This window comes from Echiichthys vipera (assembly GCF_963691815.1).
Source record: "Echiichthys vipera genome assembly, chromosome: 17".
NCBI classification, from domain to species: Eukaryota; Metazoa; Chordata; class Actinopteri; order Perciformes; family Trachinidae; genus Echiichthys; species Echiichthys vipera.
In genome coordinates, this window is record NC_139842.1 from 15,464,786 (window position 1) to 15,486,012 (window position 21,227).

Below are 21,227 nucleotides of genomic sequence, written 5' to 3' on the forward strand. Positions count from 1 at the left end.
TCCCTCTCCTTCTCCAATGTACATGCATGCCCTCAGACATGTTACTACAATAACACGTTGAGCATACAGTAAACAGCACAGACTGCACTCACTCAACACAAAATTACAGATGTTTTGTCAGAGCTGGCTAATGTAGTCATTTGTTATGCTAGTGTATGCTAGATCACACCATCAAATTTGAGGCAATGAATTGCCTCTCAGCATATGTTGTACTATTCTTTGTGAATATATGGGACATAGACTTCTTCCTGTTTAGCACTGGGCTTTGGAGGTGGATTTCCCACATATTTGAGAAAGGCCATCTTGGGGGTCTCCTTGACCTGCGCTCCCATGGAAATGCTGTTTCGACAGCTTGTTCTAATTCCCTTGTCTCTCCTAGCTCCTGTAGGACAAACAGGGAGGAGGAAGCACTGAAGTCCCACATTGCAACAATAAGAGCAGCCTTAGGGGAGCAAGGAGGAAGAGGGTCAATGCAATCACAGTGGGGCTTGAGGCACAGGAGTGAGGGGGTCCCAAATAAGGGAAATGGGTTGTCCACGCCCTCATATACTAGGGAATTTCTCTCCTTCACATGGGGTCCCGCTCATTTAGTGGTTTTACGCAAACTTGCCTCCAGTCCCAGACTGTTTGAAGTTCTTCTGAAACCTGAGTCCTGAGTCTTACCCTCAACTTTAATGTTTCCATGTGTAGTATTAATCCCAGTGACAGTGTGTAGGAGTGATCTGGATTAGGCGGGGAGAGTTCATTTGCAAACACATCAATAAAGAAGATTGTATAGAAACACTGAACTGAACTTTTCGATCTGTCATAATTCCCCTCTAAATCAAACCACAAATTAGGCACCACCACCCCTGTGGTTGCTGAAATCAAGGCTAAATGAATGAATGCGGGACACTGTTTGTATAGTGATCAGATGAGATACTCAGGAAGGAGACATCAAAGAAGAGAAAATGTGGCAAGTCCTTAGGAATCCTTGCGTTTACTCGAAGCCAGAAAGTCCCTCCTGTGACAGCACTGAAGGGGCCTGAGTGACTAATGCCTGGATTTCCTTTTCAGCGCAGCCCTGGCAAAACTCATTTTCCATCATGTCATGTCTTGCACAAAGGAGCGTTTAGAGGATGGCTGAATTGACTGTGCACGATGAAAAATATCAGGCCTGGTGTTTGCACTTCTACAAGCATAACTAATTACAAATAAGTTCCCATTTGTGAAATGTATAACTTGAAGTTAAAAGTGGTTGTAACACTGCCAAGTGCAGTTTTCAGCCTGTGATATTTGGAAGGAGCAGGTTTGACCTTGACTCAGTTGAGTGAAAACTTTTAACAGGTGGGGGTTTCATTGTTACACACTCCGGATTTTGAATTATTTGGATGTTTGGTCTTCTCTACACACGTGTGGCTCACATAAGATCTATACTTCTGCTTTAACAACGCTATAACCTGTTTCATCTCTCTGTCCTGATGGGGGCTGTGGCATAAACACGAGCATGTTCAAAGCAACAAAAACTCCCAAAGTGACCGGCACTCAGGGCATACAATCCTCCTGATGACAGAAACACATGGTCTTTGTGGGCCAGTGGTTAGCTTTATAAACCTAGATGACACAGCCTGGCACACTGCACATTCTAATGTTTTCCATCATTCAGTCACATCCAACTCTCTACATCCTCCATTGACTTCCTCTACCCTGATATTATTCTCCTTTCCTCATCAGACATATCACAACTGGGCCACTGTGTAAAGGTTTCAGTAGCTCTGATGTTTCAGTGAATGAGTTCTCAGTGTGTCCCTTCTTAGCTCTGCTGCTCCACATGCAGATGGCAGGCTGTGTGTATTTGTTTGTGCTGCTGGGTGAGGGGTCTCTGTGTGGGAAAGCTGCTCTCGGTTGGGATCGATGAGGGAGAGATAAGAGCGCTCAGTGGCCTTGGCTGAGCATGCATGGAAGTCCTTTAATGTGTGAGAACTTGCTCCTCATTTGTAATTTCTCCATAATATGAGCAGCAGTATAGTCAGCCTGGGAATTGCTCAGTTTGACGCGAAAAATATGGGGCTAAAGAACAGATCAGCTAACTATTGAAATCTTCATGTTATGTACTAGGCACCGGTGAAGTTGTGTGTCAATGTAACATAAGCCCTTTTCACACATGAAAAGCCTGAAATTATCTAGACATTACCCAGAGCTGTTTGTGAAAATGCAAATGTCCAGATCAGTTGGATCAGACATTAAACAGACTTTACCCTGCCAGCCTCCTAAGTCTGTGTAATCTGTGATTGAGCACATGTATAAATAGAGCAGTTCATTGTCCAAAGAATTCACAACAAGCGAGTGGGCGTATGTGACGTTTCTATCATGCTGTTTGCGGGAAACATGAAAAAGAAGAAAAAGAAGGGTGATTCACATGAAGACAGCAACGGAAATGTTTAACTGGAGAGATCGGGAACTTTTGTTGATAAGGGCTGACACCAAAATTATCAGACACATTTGAGGAACAGCAAGCAACTCAGTTGTTTATGACCAAATTATGAACCACAGTGTAATCTGCATCAAGTCCTGTCAACCTAGGCACCACCCCTCACCTAAAACAAGTATCATTATAAGTATTTTCAGTAAGTGAGAACGCATCTGACATGGGCAATTTCCTGTTGTGTGTTACATGTGTGAAAGGGACACTTTGGAGAATGCCCAGACATGACATTGTCCAGAGTAAATATGAGAAAACGACTAAAAACTGTGGTTTAGCTACTACTATATTTTAACTCTATCCCAGCCCTCCCAAATACCAGATGTAACCAGCAGAGCTCCAAAAATGCTATTGAACTACTACAAACAGCTCGTTCAGTGTAATCAGATCCTTCTGAAACCAGAGCTCAATTGTTTGAAACCAAACAATTGAGTTCTGGTTCCAAAAGTGAAATGCAAATCCAATATAAATAAATATAAATAGTGGGCACTTTGCAAAATACAATCATACCAGCAGAATCATTTTGCATATTTTGAAAAACACCTTCATTAGGCCCTTTGTTTTTTGGAGAAGGCTGAAACCAATTACATTAATTTTCATCATCCATTTCAATCATTCAAAGCACATTTGCTAATTTACAATCTCATGAACACAGACAACCCTCTTATAAGAATTGCACTGTTAATGTTTTCAAATAAATTGGATTTCAACACGGAAAATGGACAGTTTTTGCAGTGCCATCTTGGCCCCCTTTCTCTCCCTTTGTGATAGATTTGTACACACAACAAGAATCCTGGAATTTGTCCCCGTGTTTTCGAGTCTACATCATCAGCGTTGGTGCTCAGCGTGGGAATCAAGGGCAGCGATAGGAGCATGTGGGAGAATAAGAACAGTCTGTCAGTCAAACACAACATTTATAGGAAAGGGGCTCAGATAGAGAAGGGACTCTATCCTCCTCTTCTCTTCTTACCTGTCTTCTTTCTTACAGTCACAACTTTAATTTGAAATCTTCCATACTGTACGTGTGTCATCCTTGAGTGCCAATAAGTCTCTGGGAACCCAACGGTTAGATGTAAAGATAAGACAGCAACCTGTCCATACCTGATCTTCCATCAACATCTTCCACTTAAATTTATCACACTGATCATTATCTCTCACTTATCACACAAACTGTCGTAAAAAACACCAACACACTTTCTTGCATGCTACCCACTCCCTTCTGCTGTCATGTTGTTGTAAGATTTACCACTGGGAGTGGCTACATCTCAGATACCATCCCTGGGAAGGGGTGTTCATCCTCAGCTCTACCCTTCTATCTGTATCCCGCAGTAATGAAGGCCTTCTCTCTCAGCCCGATAGCAAATATATATCACCTTTAACAGGCACACATTCCTGTGCTAGCACCATGGGAAAACACAGAGCAGGAGCAGGACATTGTTCTCAGAGTGAGTATTGGGACAGAAAAGAAGAAAGGCAGGGGGTTGGTGAGGGGAGTTGAGTAAGAGAGAGAGGAAAAAATGAGACAGCATGGGCTAAAACTAAAGGAAAGGGCAGGAGTGAGAGAAAGAAATTATTTTTTAGGACTGGGATATATCAATACAGAGAACTGGGTGACTTGAAGAAGTCATAAAGAGAGCATATGCACAGTGAGTGTGTCAGCGTCGTTTTTGGCCCTCCTTTGTGGTGGTTGAAGCAGCCCTGTGTGTGGTCTGAGTGGTTCCCGTCTTCGAGGGGTGAGCAGATCTCTCAGACACTTCAGTCTCACACACAGCCTCTGATGAGCGCAGAGCAAAGAGGGAGAGGTCCAATAAACAGGCCCTGTTTGATCCAGCCGCAGCCCAGCAGCCTGCCAAGTTCTCTTTGTCTTAGAGAGGACACCACAGCCGTCACACAGACAGCCGTCTACCCACTGCTCTTAGCTGCGGTGAGGGCATCATTCACATGCTGCTGTGCCAGTAGAGCCAGAAAGAGAGAGGGGCAATATGCATCAGCATTGCTATACTGTACGACCAAATGCTCATGTCATTGTTTCTGTTTGTTTCTATCTCCCAGTGTTCTCTAAACAGCCGCATGAGGCTGTTGTGCAATACACAGGTGATTAGGTGCCGATGCTTTTTCAGAGCTGTTCCACATGGTCCTCATCACTCTGTGATTGAGTCAGCCCACGGCTGCTGGGAAGACACAGAGGACTGAGGTTGCAGATCCGTTGCAATACACGCAAACAGAGAAAGCCAAATCCAGTAAATTCGATATTGCAGATAAATGGAACCAGGATGTGTGCAATTGTTCTTTTAGACAGTCATCTCCTCTAAATACTGAAAATAAAATTTCAAAAACAATAGGATCCCATTGTTTTATCTGCGGTGGGATGCAAACTCTAAAGGAAACGGACACATTTTGACAAAGCTGGTTAATATAATGATACTTTCCCTGATGTTTTTTTGGCCCAAAACACAAAAATAAATTTCAACAACTATTTTGTGTGCACCATGTTCCCTTTTCCAATTTTCTTCCCTTATTATTAACAGATCAGGGTGAAATGAGTTTCTACTTTCAGTTTCAGGGTGTGTAGGCTTTTATACATAATAAACATCAGCTATGAATTCATAGGTCAAAGATTTCACCTCACCTGACCCTAATGCATGCACACAATAACTGTCAGCATGCCTCTTTAGTTTCACAGAACAGGCTAGCCAAACTGTCATATTGTATAATGGTAAAGGGGATTTTAGGCAGAGAAGTGGCAGGGTTAACTTGTGCTCTATGCCCCTTGGCCCAGTGATGGTTGGAGAGGCTCCGGGGCTTTCCTTAATGAAATACCATTTCGAGTCAGTCTTCTAAGTCTTGTTTTGTGTGTGTTTGATCCCTGTGTTCCTCCTTCGATAGGAGGAAACTCTAAACTGAGCTCTGGATCAGGTGCAACCAGCACGACTATTTCCCACAGTTGAGCCCCAGGCGGCAGAAGCCAGATATCTGACACTAATCACCCATTAAAAGCATAAGGCTGTTTTGCACCAGAGAGCGAGCGACAGTGACAGCTGCTGCTGCTACTACATTCAACTGGGAGATTCTAGGAACACAGACAAAACTTCTCCAGAAGACTCAGTAATTTGTTTTTTTTTCTCATTCCAAAGCTGCATTGCTGTTTTGTTGTTTCAACTCAGAATTTGAGTAAATAAGACTGCAAATAAATGTGAGTGAAGAGAGAGGCAGGCATGAGATAACAGTGAACTCTGAATGATATAAATCATACAAAGGAAGTCATCCAAAAGATGAGACAGGAAAAGATGATCCTCAGATCAAAGTTATCCCTGTGTTTTCCCTACAGCATTAGTTTTCCTTTCAGGTTTCCCTTCTTTCTTTCACATCTGTCCCACAGTTGAATATTCTAGTGCCCATCTAGTTGCCTGATGGCATGCCGGCCTGTGCTTTGCTCACAGGCGTTTGGTTTAACAGCATGCCAAAGAAAGTACCATTCCATGGGCGCCTGCAAGAGGGGATCAACGTTAAGCCAAAGAGAGCGGTTTCAGGGCAGTTTTAATGCAGCACCTGTCAGGGCTCAGCTCTGACCCAAGATTCTGCAGGACCCTGCCTGTGCAGCTGTGGGTCCAATCTGAACCTCGGCCAGGAACAGAGGCCAGGACCTTTCTCCATCCCCACCCACTGGCTTCTGATCTGACACCATACATAACAATGAAGCTCCTCTGTGGGTGCTCTGACCTCAGCAGGCCTGTAATCTAATGATATGGAATATATCTGTGGTGATAGCGGGTCCAGGAATGCAATTTACACAAGCTTGGTTTTCTTATGGAGTTGCAGTTTGAGACTGTGCAAGTGCACAATAGAGACGTGTGAAACTTTCATAGATTATAAGATGCATCGGATTCTCCTTTTTGGAATCTGTCTACCATGGCCTTTCTTGTCTCCTTTATCTCGTTATATGCTGGACATAAATAGGGAGAAGGCAGACAATCGGGGAAAAAAAGAGAAAAAGGGGAGAAAAAACAATAAATCAGAAATCTGACAAGATCTCTGGGGACTAAATGTTTCAGACAATCAATCTAAATTACTAGTGTAAACATCTTGGGTTAAACATCCACTCAAAACATACTAGTGCATTTTTTTCTGCTCTATTGAATGGAAAAATGCATGCCCCCCCAGCACCTCTCTCTCAGAACTCTGGTCTCTTGAGATAGGGAATATTAAAGAGGCTAATGTGACAAGAAGGCTCTGGGCTGTCCTTGCAGGGCTGCCTGCTTGTGAATGTCCATTTATAACCAGATTGGTCCAAACAAGCAGAGGAAGCAAGAGCTACACTTTCCCACAGTACTGCAGGAGGCCAACACAACTTCCCCTTTATAGTTCATGACTGCATGGAAACTGCACTCCCACTAAGAGCTCACAGAATGGGCAGACTGGTGGACCGTGGTAGTCCAGATAACACAACTTGATCAACACTGAATCTGATTAGCCAACTTGAAACCAACCATGCACGCTGATAGTGGCAGCGCTGGACAGAGTCATGGAAAGACTCAGTGCACCAGCCTGTAAATTAGATTCCCACAACACAAGTGATAAATGCATCAGTATTTACTCTGTGACCACATAATAAAAGTTAAATGTGGCATGGTTCCTTTATTTTATTTCCCAGTTTAGGTATTTATCATCTCTGATGTGCATGTGACTTTTAAATGTTTTTAAATGCATTTTAAATGTTTTTCCCTTCACAGGAAAATCTGTTTTTTCTTGAGGTTAAAGGAATAGTGTGCATTTTTTATGAAGTGAGTTTGTCTGAGGTACTTATACATAGTTAGTGTATTGGCTACAGTACAGTATGTGCGGTGGCACATCCAGTTTGGAGAAGAAGGTAGAAGGACGTTAAAAAAGAACATGGGAGGTGCTGGTTTATCGCTACCTACATCAGTTAGTTTGTGTAATTGTGTGACTTTGGTGTTTTAAAAGAGCAGCAAGAATAGTAACTTCCATGTTCTGCAAGGTAAAATTACTGGTGTTTTTTTTCAATGGAGTCTGGTGGCTTTGACGATAGCATAAATATCAGCTTCAGTTCCCCCTGTGTAAACTTAAACTGGGGGGTTTAACGGCAAGCTAAAGCTTTGAAATATTCTAAATTTAACCTACACTTAAACTTATACAAATGTTTTATTTTAGATGTGCCTTTTTCAGGTGGCCCCCATCCACAGCAGTACATTGCTTAGCTTCTGTGTCTGTTCTCATGCCGTCTTCTCCGAACTAGGGCTGTGCCAACCACCATCTACTGTAGATAATACACTGACTATATGGTAGTACCTCATACAACTCCACAACAAAAAACAGAACTATCCCTTCATCCCAACAAAATAAAAACATCAATAGAGTGCAAGCCTTTTGGACTTAATTTGCATGTATTATACGAAACAGTAAAATCCCTTTTTCTTACGTACTCCAGGTAATCAAAGCTGCTCGCCACCTGCTACCACCCAGTCGTTCCAGCAAGCCTGTGTGACCTCCACATCATTCCAACTCACGTTCCCTCCTCAACATGACTCCTCTCAGACTCCTCATCTGCATGCCTGTGTCTTTGAAACCCCCTTTGTGCTTTTTTTTTTCCAGCAGCAGGTTCGTTTTGTGGATATCTTATTTCTTATGCTGCAGGTTTGGGCCGGTGGCTGGACTATGACACTTTAGTTCTGGTTTTTAAAACTTCTGTAGCCATACACTCCAAAGGTTGTGACCCCTGTATGTGTGTGAGTGACAGGAAGGAACGGAGTCTTTTAAGAGGATTTACTGTGAATTAGCACGCCGATTTGATGCTCTTTTTCATCGTGCTGTGTTCCGGCGGGAGCAGACTGCTCTGGCCCCTGTACAGATGGGGAGATTGCATTTCAGCCACTCTTTAAAAAGCCACGCGCACAACGGATATAGCTTGGCAATGTCATTGGTCAACTGTCACATCTGTCAGCTATATTCTTTTGAAAAGTTGAAGAATATGTACGTTCAAAGACTCACTCTCCCTGCTTAATTTTTCACACTAATCCCCTCTGTTTACAAACCTATGGTTCTCTTACTTCACAGAAGGCAATCGCTTAGAAGTATGTCATGGGTGTCGCCTGGCTACATTTGATATCCTGTATAATAGACAGAAAAAAACAGCACCAAAGTAATCTTTTTTGTGTTTTCGCATTTTATTTGAGTTTCAGATTGGAGAAAGAGTCCACAATGGTTGCTGGTGAAGTGAGCCAGCTCTCTCTAATCAGTTTGGAGGGCAGCTGTGTAGCAAAGACCCGACAGTTACCATCCAGCTGGCGCGGACTCTGGGAACCAGTGAGAAAGGCTAAGATGCACTTTACACCATTACGAGCCCATGTCCTTGTCTCCTCCTCCTATTTTCTTTCCCTTTTCCCTCTCTTTCACTTTCACACACACACACACACACACACACACACACAAACACACACACACACACACACACACACACACACACACACACACACACACACACACACACACACACACACACACACACACACACACACACACACACACACACACACACACACACACACACACATCACACTAAATTACACTAAGGTTTCTGACTTTTACCCCCTGGTTAAACTATAATCTGCGACTCTGTTCCAGGCCTCATTCCAGCATTTACAGTGTCATGTGGTTCAGGATTCCCACATTACAGAGAACTACATGTGGTGTGGGCTGCATGTTCCGTTTCCTGCAGATTAACTTTGTATGCCTCCCCCGTTACTGTGACAGACTGAATCAATCTAATGTAAATAAGCATTCCCAACTTTCAACAAGCCTATTCCCCCAAAAAACCAAAAGCCCTCCTTTGGTTGAAAGTGAGAGAATTCCACCAGGAGATCTAAACTTCCCTCTCTCCCAGATCTCAAGCTCGCCTTCCCACAGACGCCCCAGGCTCAATGACTTTGACTTCCCACATTTAAGAGTAACTAAAAAAAGCATCTTCAAATTGCAACCATAAGTTGTCTCCCTTTTCCTCCTCCCACACACGCTCTTGCAATCCAATGGGGGGCCTAAACACTGGGAAAAGTCCATTCTATAGTGAAAAAATGAGCTGTATTTCCCATTTCACCTGTCATTCTCTCCATCAACAACACAGTAACATTCTGAGAAAAGCTAGCGGTGTTGTTCTGTGGGATGCATATTGAGTTGGAGCTTACAGTGAGAAAACAAGTGGACTGGAGAGGGATGAAGCACCATAAAGAAAAAGAGACCATGTAGAAGGAGCCTCCTGGCTGACTACACAAAAGGGTCAGAGGTCTGTTCCCTGAGGATGTGTGAGTTTGACTCCTACACAGAATGAAATAGATCCACTTAGTGAAATCACTTCCTGTCAGTGTTCACAGGGTGGTAAGAACTTGGGCAAGTGTGGCACAGCAGGAGAGATGTTACTGGACTTTGCGTATGTGACTTACAATATAAATCATGAATAAACATTCAGGACAGTTTGGCTGTCATTGTACAGTATAAACAACTAATTTTACTGTGAAAATGTACCTCACACAGATATTGTGAAGTCATTTTCTTGCCTATTGTAAGTATATCCACACTGCAAGCGTTATCTTGCTCAGGGAGTTTTTTTAGGCTTGATGGTGCAGCTTGGAACTTGATCTCTGTGAGATAGTCTGACAGTTTATCTTTCACACTCATCCCAGCAGAGAGAGAGAGAGAGGGAATGGAGTGTGATAGGTGTGTTATTGTTGCATTTTCAGCAAAACTATGCTGGCCCATTCATGGGGCCTCTCAGATAAAGGTAAAGATAGCAGAAAGACTGCACTAGTCCTATCTCACGTACCATATAGAAGGCCCACATCAGGGTTCTTGGAAGCGTGTACACATTTTAATGTGTGAAGTGTTAGGGACAGGCCAGGAAGCAGGGTATACATAGTAGGATACAGAGTGGAGGAGGAGGAGGAAGAAGAGGAAGATGAGGAAGATTAAGTGGTCAACAGCAAAGGCAATGGTACCATGAAGTCATGGTAGTGTACAGATTCAGCTAAACAAAATATGCAGTGCTGTAACAAAGACTTTTACTCAACCACGGTACTTAAGTAAAAATTTATACTGTACTCGTAGGTCTTCTTTACTTGAGTATTTAAATTTCATGCTACTACGATTCAGTCAGAAAGATTAAACCTTTTACCCGTTGCCTTCGATGTCCCGGATGTACTAAATAAAACCACAACCTTTTTTCTAATCCTTACCAAGTGATTTTTATGCCTAACCCTTATCGTCAACTTTTGTTGACTAAAACCAGGCACACAACCGTAGTTTGGGGGCCCACACTAAACCGACAACAAAAGCAACGGTTGTGGCCCGGTTGCGGTCCACTTCCGGTCCATCGTGTCTCGCGGTCAACTTTCATTAACTGTTTCGTAAGATATCATGCAAATTTTAGTTCAGAACTTTTCATACAATTTCGTACAAACCTGTTCATGAAAATACGTTGGCCCGCAACATGTTATATTTCCAGAGAGAACAAGGGAGGAGTGCCAGAAAGAGTTTGTTGTGTACAGAAACAATAGCTCAACGATTACTCTAATAGATTTGTCATGTCATGGTTTAAAAAGTTCTCTATAGGGTTCTTTCCATAATGTTGTCAGACAATAACAATTTGACAATAGCAAACAAGCACTTTTAGTGGATATAGTTTGACAGCGCACATTTGCACCCAACAATTACATCGCAGCCTGATTCGTGACTGCCAGCTGCAAGGCTCCAGTTCGATACTGGACTAATTTCTAAAATTGTTGTCCGGGTCACCATTAGTCACTTAAACACTAAACCATGACAAAATAGTGTCAAAGTTGAAAAATACCAAACTTTCCCATTAAATAGGCTACATTTCTTTCTTTCTTTGTGCATTTTTAGTTGTGGTATTTTCAGTAAATTACTTTATTTATAACTTTATTTTGCTGCAATGCCACTTTTACTTAATGAGATCATTTTGGCTATTTAGATTTATGAGATACTTATCAAAAGTCAGTGTATTACCTATAGTAGATGATGGTTAGCAAGACGCCAGTTTGGAGAAGCAGGCAGGAGTTCCAACAGAGAAGCTAAGCAATGTATTGTTGTGGACATGTCAATGGAAAATCTGTTAAAACTTAATAGGCATAAAAATAACCTGAAATTAAGGGGCAACAAAATAGTTACCAACCAATTCAAACACTTTGAGACTCATAAACTAATCTAGTCATCAACTCTAGGGTGAGAAAGTGAGCTCTTTGCTGGACATTTATTTTTACTGGTCCCATTGGAAATCTTCTGTCAGAGCCTGTAGTTACAGTAGAACTGTCACCAGCCTCAATAGCAGCCAGTCACACACCACTGCTGCTCAAAGCCCTTGGTCTCAACTGGCTGACTGTTTAAAAAAACACACAATTCTATGAGGGTCTAAGTCAAACAGAAATATTTAATAAAGTCTGTCATGGTCCATAACTCACAGCTCAAATGGCCCTTGGTGACCCTTTCATTTTTCTACCTTACAGAAAGACATAAATGCACTGCTGCATTGACACACTGCATTGTGATGACATATGAGTCCATAAGAGGAAAATATTTGATGAGGTATAAAACATGCTCCCTCATTTTATTTTTAGATATTTTATGGTTGTGCAGCTCAGTGGTGAGTTAATGCAGGAGTCTCTCATTGAAACCGCCAATAATCAGCAAACAATCTGAGGACAGAACATAAATATGCCAAGAAAAACTATATGACCTTGTTCAAAAGAATAATAGAGCACTCTTCATAGCTCTCACTACAATAGTGGTAGGAAAACAAAGGCTTCTTCTCCAAAATGTGGGGCCCACAAATCATTTCCATGTCCTTGAAGCCTGTTAATGCTAGCAGACACGTCCAATGCTATTAATTACAAAAACAGAAAAGCTTTTGCTTTGACTGTGTACTGTTCTTAGGCTTTATCCCTTAATGCTGTACTTAATGTGTGTGTGTAGGTTTTTGCGACACACCCTCTTTCATAGGAAAAGTTTCTGAACAGAAACTCAGGTTATAACCTCACTCTTGGCCCTTGCAGTGGGGTTATGAGAGAGAAGTTTCTTTCCCCAGGGTCTCTCCCACACCATTGCCCCATTCCACATTCCCCCTTCCCCTCCTCTGTATATGAGAATAACCATAAATCACAGCCACATCCAGCTTCGACCAGTACAGAGTAAGAAACTGGCTCTCACTGAAAGGGTTAGGCTCAGTGGTGTTGAGGAACAGACACACCTTTTGCAATAGGCTACAAATATGAAAGTTGAGTCATAGCAGCAGTGGTGCTTTGGGCTAAGGCTCAAAAGTACCGAATGCAATGATTGTTCAGGCAACAGTCACACACTCTGGCATGCAGACACACTCACACCCCTCCTCCTTTTCTCCCTGACTTAAAGGCCAAGAACAACTATACACATCTCTCTTGGGCTTCATTAGATGGAAAACATAAAAGATAAATAAATGAACTAACCCCAAAATTGTTGTGCCTGCGTGGGAGAGTTCAAAATGCCCCAAAATAGTCTTTTGTAAGGCCAGAGGAATGAGGGTCTGCATCATTTCACCATACAAGGGCCTGCTCTCTATACCCAATCCCCTGCCGAAACCGTCCACCACACTCACCACAGTGACCGGTCTGCTGCCTCAGGGACCAGACTGCTGTGGGTTCCGCACATTATCTATGTGCTTTTGTTCTGTAGCATTCTCTTTTGTATGTGCAAGCACTTAAAAGCACATACAGCCACATTTGCGGGGGCGTCCGACTTTTCTTTTGCCCTTTCAAAGTGTGTATCTGCATTCAGTCCATATGCTCCCGGGTTCCACTGGACAATGTGGCTCCCGGTAGACTGGTTGTGATGAAGCATGTTCCTGTTTCCACATGCTGCCAAAGAAACATGCAAACACACACTCACAGAGAGAGGGACGGACATTTAGGCAAATAGACAAATAGCAGCAGGTTGCACATGGTATCAGTTTCTTGATAGCGGCAGTAAGTCTTTAAGAAGTAATCCGACAGGTTACTCGACTCCCCAGAAGCAGTAGAGAAAAAGCACTTTGCATTGGTGACCAGAGACTCACACAAGCTAGACCTTTCAGACAATAGAATGACTCAGACACACAAGCAAGTACACACTGATCAAGTCCAGGCACACATGCTTTCGTCACTTCAATCTTGCGGCGGTGTCACTGCACCCTCCTACATTATGTGTATCTGGGGCTTCGCCACTTTGTTGATTTCCATTTGTTTTTGTGTGCATACAGTGTGTGTGTGCCTGCGTGCGTGTGTGTGTGTGCCTGCGTGTGTGCCTGCGTGCGTGTGTGTGTGTGTGTGTGTGTGTGTTTGCGTGCGTGTGTGCGTGCGTGCGTGCGTGCGTGCGTGCGTGCGTGTGCGTGCGTGTGTGTGTGTGTGTTCACGTGCATGTCTATAAAACTTTGTGTGTTTCAGTAATTCAATATTTCTACGATGTCCACACTGTTGAAAATATCATCAGCACACTACAGCTGCGGTGTTCATCTGGTGGTGGCCAACAGATAGATCCGTGTGACACAAAAGCATATGCAGTTAGAGCCAACTGAAATACTTGTCTGGCTCAAGAGAGTCAGTAGGGATAATCCTGTGTTCCTAGACCCTCTGACCTGCAGACAGTTAGTAGTGTTGGCACGTAGCTGGAGCTGTCAGCCCAGCATCTTTGGGAGATCTGTGTTTAATTTGCAAAAGCAGACTTTGCCAGAATACAGAGAGAGAATGAAGGAGAGAGAGGGAGCAGGGGAAATGAAGCCAGTACTTTTGTCTGTGTGTTTGAGTGCCGAGCGATCCTGTGCTTCTCTGCGTTGCGGACGATAAGGCTGAGGCTGGACCTCTCCAAGATAGGCATATGTGACAGACAGAGCCATTTTGAGCCTTCTCATGGTTCTGTGTGTCTGCTGTGGAAAGAGTTGTGCAAATGGGTGTATGTTTCAGTGTGTGGGTGTGCACAAGGGTGCAGGAAGGGGGGTCACAGTGAAACTGAGTAGTTAATAGTCAGTGTTTGTCTGCAGATTACTCTGGCATTGGCCTGGGCCAACAAGACTGGGAGAATCCTCCGCTCTCCAAGATTACCCAACTGTAAACACAACATCTCAAAAAGCTATAGTACCCAATGGAGAGTTGCATGCCACAAAACCACATAGTGCACAAGACAGAACAACAAATCCTCACTGGTGTTTTCGTTGTAGAAATAGTTGTTTTACTCTCAGCTCCGCAGTTTGTGTGTCCAGACTTGTGCAAAGGGGTGTGTGAAGATGGTAAATTGGGGGATGACGGTGACAGGTAACGGTGATTTCTGTCCAGTTTTTCTGGTTCTACTCAATGACTGAGACAGTCAAGCTGAGGCCTGCCCTCTTCCCTCCAGCCTGGGAACCAGAGCAGTGATGCCTGCTTACCTAAGTGCCTGGCTGCTTTTGCTGGGAGCTGTTCCCATCCCACTCATCTGTTTATTATTTTCCTGTGAGGACTTGTGTTGTAAGAAGAGGAAGGAGGGGGTTGGAGGGGGTATAAAGGTCAAGATAGAGGGAATATTCTCCCATGTTTCATTGACTATACCTCTAGAGACTGGGATGATTGGTTTTGAACATGAACTAGTCATAAATATGCCTGAGGGGAAGTGGAAAGCATTTTGGTCGAAACCCTGTAATGTTTGAGTAGTAGAAAGCCTTTCATAGGCAAGTTGTTTTGTGAGGTGCCTGGACTGCTCCACTGGTTGGCTTGCTTTATGTGCTGGAGCAAAACATAGGACACTAATTCCAGGCAACAAGGCACAGGAAACAAAGCTTTAAAAGGAAAGTGTTAAAACAGAAAAAGCACATACACACAGCACATAATAGACATGTAAGAATATACCATCTTACATCATGTAGCACATATTGGCTGCAGGTTTGAACACCTATTCACCCGACTGAGTAGACATTACTCATCTGTTGATCCCACCTGTCAATATGAAGGCAAACCCCATACATTGTGAATAACTTTCCCTGTGACAGCCTCATACACAGCTGCATTTGTGATTTGTCAGACTGAGCGCAAGAAGAATTGTGTGGCTAGCTGTGTAGCCGGTTGTTTCAACAGTGCCCTGAGGGTTTCTGGATAGAGTCGCACCATGAGCTGTGGGTTTTGTGTGCTGCGAAGAGTGGGCACTGGGTACATTTGACCTCTGATCTTCCCACAGCCTCAGGAGGATAAGCCTTTTTACTGAGAAAGGGAAGAACCTCTTGTTGGTCCCACATGGTTCTCTCAAAGTCACATTCCAAAGGATGCTTTTCCCACCATGGACCAAACACATTACTCTGTTCTTTCCTGGAAAAAGTCCAAGGAAGTGGGCGATCACATGAGTGGGGTCCTGCCCAGTACTCATGGCAAACTTGACCTTCAGCAATGTCACAGTTAGGCCATTCTCCGCAGGTCAGGGGAAATATGAAGAGGGCCTGGATCTGGGAGAAAGGTCTGGTCTCTCTCATATGGCATAGAAACATTTGGTTCTCATTCCATTACAAATGTTTTCATTTTCAACCATATTCACAACTTAACTTCAAGACAAGGGATATGCTACTGTGACATTGGCCAAATTATATTAGATGTGCTGATTTTACACAGCAAATGTAATCCTATTTATTTATTTTTCATAGACTTTATACATGTTTCACAAACAAAAAGAAGACCATGTCACATTATCCCAAAAGCACTGTCAACATAAAGCATTACAGAAAGGATCTTTGTGTCTCTGAGGGATCTTTGCTTATTTTGCCTAAACCATTATTCCATTACAAAACAAGACTGATGTTGTTGGGTTTGCTTCTTACCGCTATTATAGAGTAATTCCAAAATATACAAAATTATACAATAATAATTCAAGACTTTTGTATTTGTCATGGCAGCCAAATGTGTCCCTCCTGGTTAGATGTTACCTATTTTAGTAGCAGTGGGCAGCTACGGTTAAGGGCCCAGGACCAAAGTTCATTTCAGCAATGGCAGGATTGTTCATGTTTTTAAGCATGTTTGGAAAGTGGAGTACCCAAAGCGAAGGAGAACACAGGGAGAACATGCATACTGATGTTGTTGTTGTTGTTGTTGTTGTTGTTGTTGTTGTTTATATAACACTTTTTTCCCTTTTTATAGATGGTTATAAAATGCAAAATAAACAAATCTAATACAGACACCTATGTAGGCGTTAAGCTAAAATTGGAGTGTTTTTTTCCAAGGTTTTTTTATGAAAGGTATTAATAATATATTGCTGCCTTACACATTATTTGAACCTATATAGTAAATCTAAGTGTTCTGAATAGAATAGCCTATATACATATGCAGAGTCGGTTATAGTTACAGCACATGGTGTTTTGTTGATTGTTAAGTTTGATTGAATGTGAATGAAAAGTGGTCAGTGAATGAAAACTGATCCACAGATTACAGTTGTTTGAAGTGTTTGGAAAACGGGAACTCAGTATTGAGAAATAACCAACTACATAATTAGATGTTACAGTAAGAGGAGTATTTTTTTCAATTGTTAACATACAGTACATTTAGAAAAACCAAGGCTCAAAACCGTAAAATACAACCAATAGATGCACAACAATGTATGTTGCAATATGTAACAGTAGCCTATTTTGTGTTACTATGATACAAGCTTGAGTTTTTGAGATGTATTCTTCATTTTACATGTAATATGTAACTACACTAACATGCTTTATTTATTATTTTTTACCTTTATCCTTTCAAATCTTGCTTTACATGTTTAGTGTTATATTACACTGTGCTGTATGCAGAATAATCTGTAGAACAAACCTAAATGAGAAATATTCAGTATAGTCACTACATAACAAGCAGAAGGTTGTGTATATAGTGCAAAAAAAGAAAGATTCCTTATGAAATCCAGTGACAGCACACAGAACCTGGAGTGACGTATCCAGCTCTGGGTAGTGCCCACATCAATATGACCACATTGCCTGAAGAACAGCAGGGTTGGCAGCAGCGTACGATGGCTTTCAGGGAGTTCAGTTTTTTTTTTGTGTTTTTACTGTGATTCTTGTTGAACATTCATAGCTGCAAGCACGTAGGCCTACTTGCTCTATGTCAGCACATCTGATATACAGTTTAATACAATACAACCCACTAAAGCAAGGCACAGTATAGTGCACGTACATTGGTGATAGCAAGAAAAGCATGCATGCTGCTATGTTTATTAAAGTGAATTAGTGATCAATAAACAATTTATGGCGATGATGAAAGCAGAAAGGCATGGCAAAAATAGATTATAACAAGCTCCCCCTGGCTCCCCTGTAGTTTGCCCTGGTTAAGAGTATACCATCCCAACGCTGAAAAGAGCTCTTCTATAGGATTCAGAAGTGCACGCCCAGTGGCACAAACTTTACTTGCAATGGCAGGGCCTTCGGAATGAACATATGACTGTGTTTGTAATGTAAATCAAAAAAACCTATATGCAGCATTTTCTTATAAGTGTCATTTATAATTAGAAACTTAGTTCCAGCAAATATGCGAAAACAGTAAAAACTGTGCATAACATATTTGACTTGTAGTGAATAACTTTTGCTTTAGTTGTGTTAAAATGGAATCAGTTCTTGTTCTGGTTCTTCAGAGGTGTGTGTGTGTGTGTGTGTGTGTGTGTGTGTGTGTGTGTGTGTGTGTCTTTTATGTAAGGAAACTGTAGTCTCGAACATACTCAGGATGTGACCACTCCATATTCATTGGGAATCCAGCACAAGTCTTCTCCCTCAGGGATTGTCTTTACATCACACCACTTCCCCTCCGGCAACCGAAACCAGGCTGTGCACAGACAAGCAGCGTTAATTTATGCCAGACCTCAGTGTCTGTGCCTCAGGGACAGATACACACCATCTAGATGAACAGATTAGATAGAAGGAAGATGAAAGAAAATAAACAAATCAGAGGCCGAGGTGGGAGGACAGAGGGATGGGGAAAGAGTGTGGTTTGATTTTCTTTCTACTGCACATGCACACACATAAATAAGCAGGAGGATGAGAGCAAATATTAAAAAAAAAACAGAAGTGAAAATGAATTGAGCAGGGAGCAAATAGAATCTAATTTGTAGTGTGAGTTAATAAGAGACGGGCTGAGAGAGGGGGAGAGATAGAGTGTGAGAGGGAGAGCAGCCAAATGACAGAGGCGTGTTTGTGTTCTGATTAGGCTGAGCCAAATGGAGGCGGCTCACCAATAGAGATAATCAACAAAGACATCTCTTCACTGAGGACAAATCTATGAACATCTTTTCACGGTCCAGAGATGGAGGCATTCTTTTGTTTTGATGAAGGAAAAAAAAGTCTGCCTCTGAGGATTCATGAATGCGGCACAAAGTTTACGTTCATCTGCTCCTGAATGAAACAGATGACCAATACTGGTTTTGGAGTTTGGGGCCATGAAAGTGTGCACAAGAGCCATTTTCATTCTTTCTTATGCTTAAGTGCGCTGCTATTTGAATCTATCATTATGTTCTTAAGAACTAACATTTTGAACGTATTCACTCTCACCCTGCCTGCCAAGATATGATGCACTCAAGCTGAATAAACAATGATGCGGGCTCTTTGGGCTAAGACAGGCTTCCTGGCATGGGTGTGCCCGTACCCTGTTTGGTTTCTCATCTTTATGGTTGGCGACATTGAATGGATCAGATCTATGGAAGAGCTGATGGGGTTCAAAGCAAGGATTTTTTTCCTCTGGCAGGGAAATTAGGCTGGGATTCAGCCAGTGTTGCCAGGCAAGGACACTCTTCAATACTGATGAGGTCACTGTCTGTCACACAGAGACTAACTGTCTCTCTCACTTTGCATAATATCTATCTATCTATCTATCTATCTATCTATCTATCTATCTATCTATCTATCTATCTATCTATCTATACGCACACACACATTCCCAGAGTCATAAGAGAAAAACACAGCCGTTCTTGGGAAACAAATTAAAAAACATAATCATCCCTTAGATGGAAATATTCCCTCCTTGTCGTCGGTCAAACCAGAAAGCAAATCATATGCTTATTTTTCTATAAATTAAAATTATAAATGCTTCTCCGCACTAGATTCCCAGACATCTAATTACAACACTGAGAAGAGAAACAACTGATCCATGGTGGAAGAGGTTAGAAACCCAAAGGAAGATGATATGTTACAGGAAGAAATGTGAGTGTGCATGATGGTGAGAAAAGTGCTATTTGTTTGAGTTCATTTTTTAACCCTAATCTTTTTTCTTTCTTTTTGCTTTTTCATGCCGTTTGGCTTTTCTTGCCTATAAACAGGAGTTTCAGGTTTTTAAATCTCTGCATTGACGTCAGTAGCTTTGCTGTGAGACTCCTCTTGCGGAATATTACACCAATCTTACCTCATTGTCCACAATAACAACAAGGGGATCATGTTACCCCAGCTCAGATTACATCATCTCTAAACCCAGCACAATCAACCATCATCCTCTTGTTTGACAATTAGAACGCTTGTACACAGAATGAACCCTCTAATCACAGAGCTTCACAGTCATTGGAACTGGTAGTTTTGAGAGAGTGAAGGGAGCGGAACCAAACTAGGGGGCAAACTGAGTCTGGAAATTCCTGTTGGATTGTTTATGTTCTGGAAAAGCATTAGGAAAAGGGGACAATGCTAATGTTGTAATGATGGTGACAATAGTGGTTCTGTGAGAGTAAAACAATGTGTATGACTGGCCATCTAGAGCCAAGATTCTTTTGATTTATGTTGTGACCTCCAAACGATCCTGAATGGGCTAGTGAACAAGCAGCTCTACTCACAACGTGAGATGATGACCTCCCTCTCTCTGTGTGTGAATAAACAAGTGACCCACGTTGGGGCTGAGAGAGGTCACTGCACAGTGGAGTTATGAAGATGGACAGAGGAGAGGGCAGACAGACAGTGCACCTCAGAGAGTGAGTGAGAAGGAAAGAGAAATGGAGTGGACAGAGAAGGAGAGGTAGACGTTCGTTCTGCCTGTGGCGTCTGCTGCAAAGATTGATAGCTCCCCTCAGACCCTAGATCAGTACTATGGGTAGTAACATGTCCCATGTGGCTATATCTCCAGTCACATGCAGCCAAATGATGGTTGACCTCCACCTTTTTTTCCCAGCTTTCCATCATCTGTGGCGCTATTCAGAATTGTTCAGAAAGGGTCCTTGATACCAGGGGAAGTAATAACAGAAACACAAAAGTGCAGCCAAATTTTGATCCATCCTGACCTGGGATCAGGCTGAAGCACCATGTCTAGACATCAGCTCCACTTGATGCCAGCATCCTACAGCACCCAGACCTCTCTCTCTTTCTTTTGCTTCCTCTGTTACTTTTACACTTTTCTCATTCCCATATTCACAACTCAGTTCTCACAATTTCCTGACATCTGCAGCTTCCTTTTGTTTTTGATCTCTGACTCTCATGTCATCACTCTCTGATTCAGACTTAGGTGTGGTTCTCTGGTGATGATGACAGTGAAAGGAGGATACGGTAAAACGGCTGACCCAGCAATAACCCAACAACAGAGACAGACAGATTTGAAAGAATGTATCCTGCTAACATGCCGAAGATAACTCTTGAGGTTCCCTTTCTTTCGTTCTCTCTTCTCATGTTCGATGTCTAAAATTCCAAGTGGCTTGTTTGTCAGTACACAACAAGGGTGCATGAGGAGAGAGCCTACGTATGTTTAGCGGTAATCAGTAATTGTGACAGGGTAACAATTAA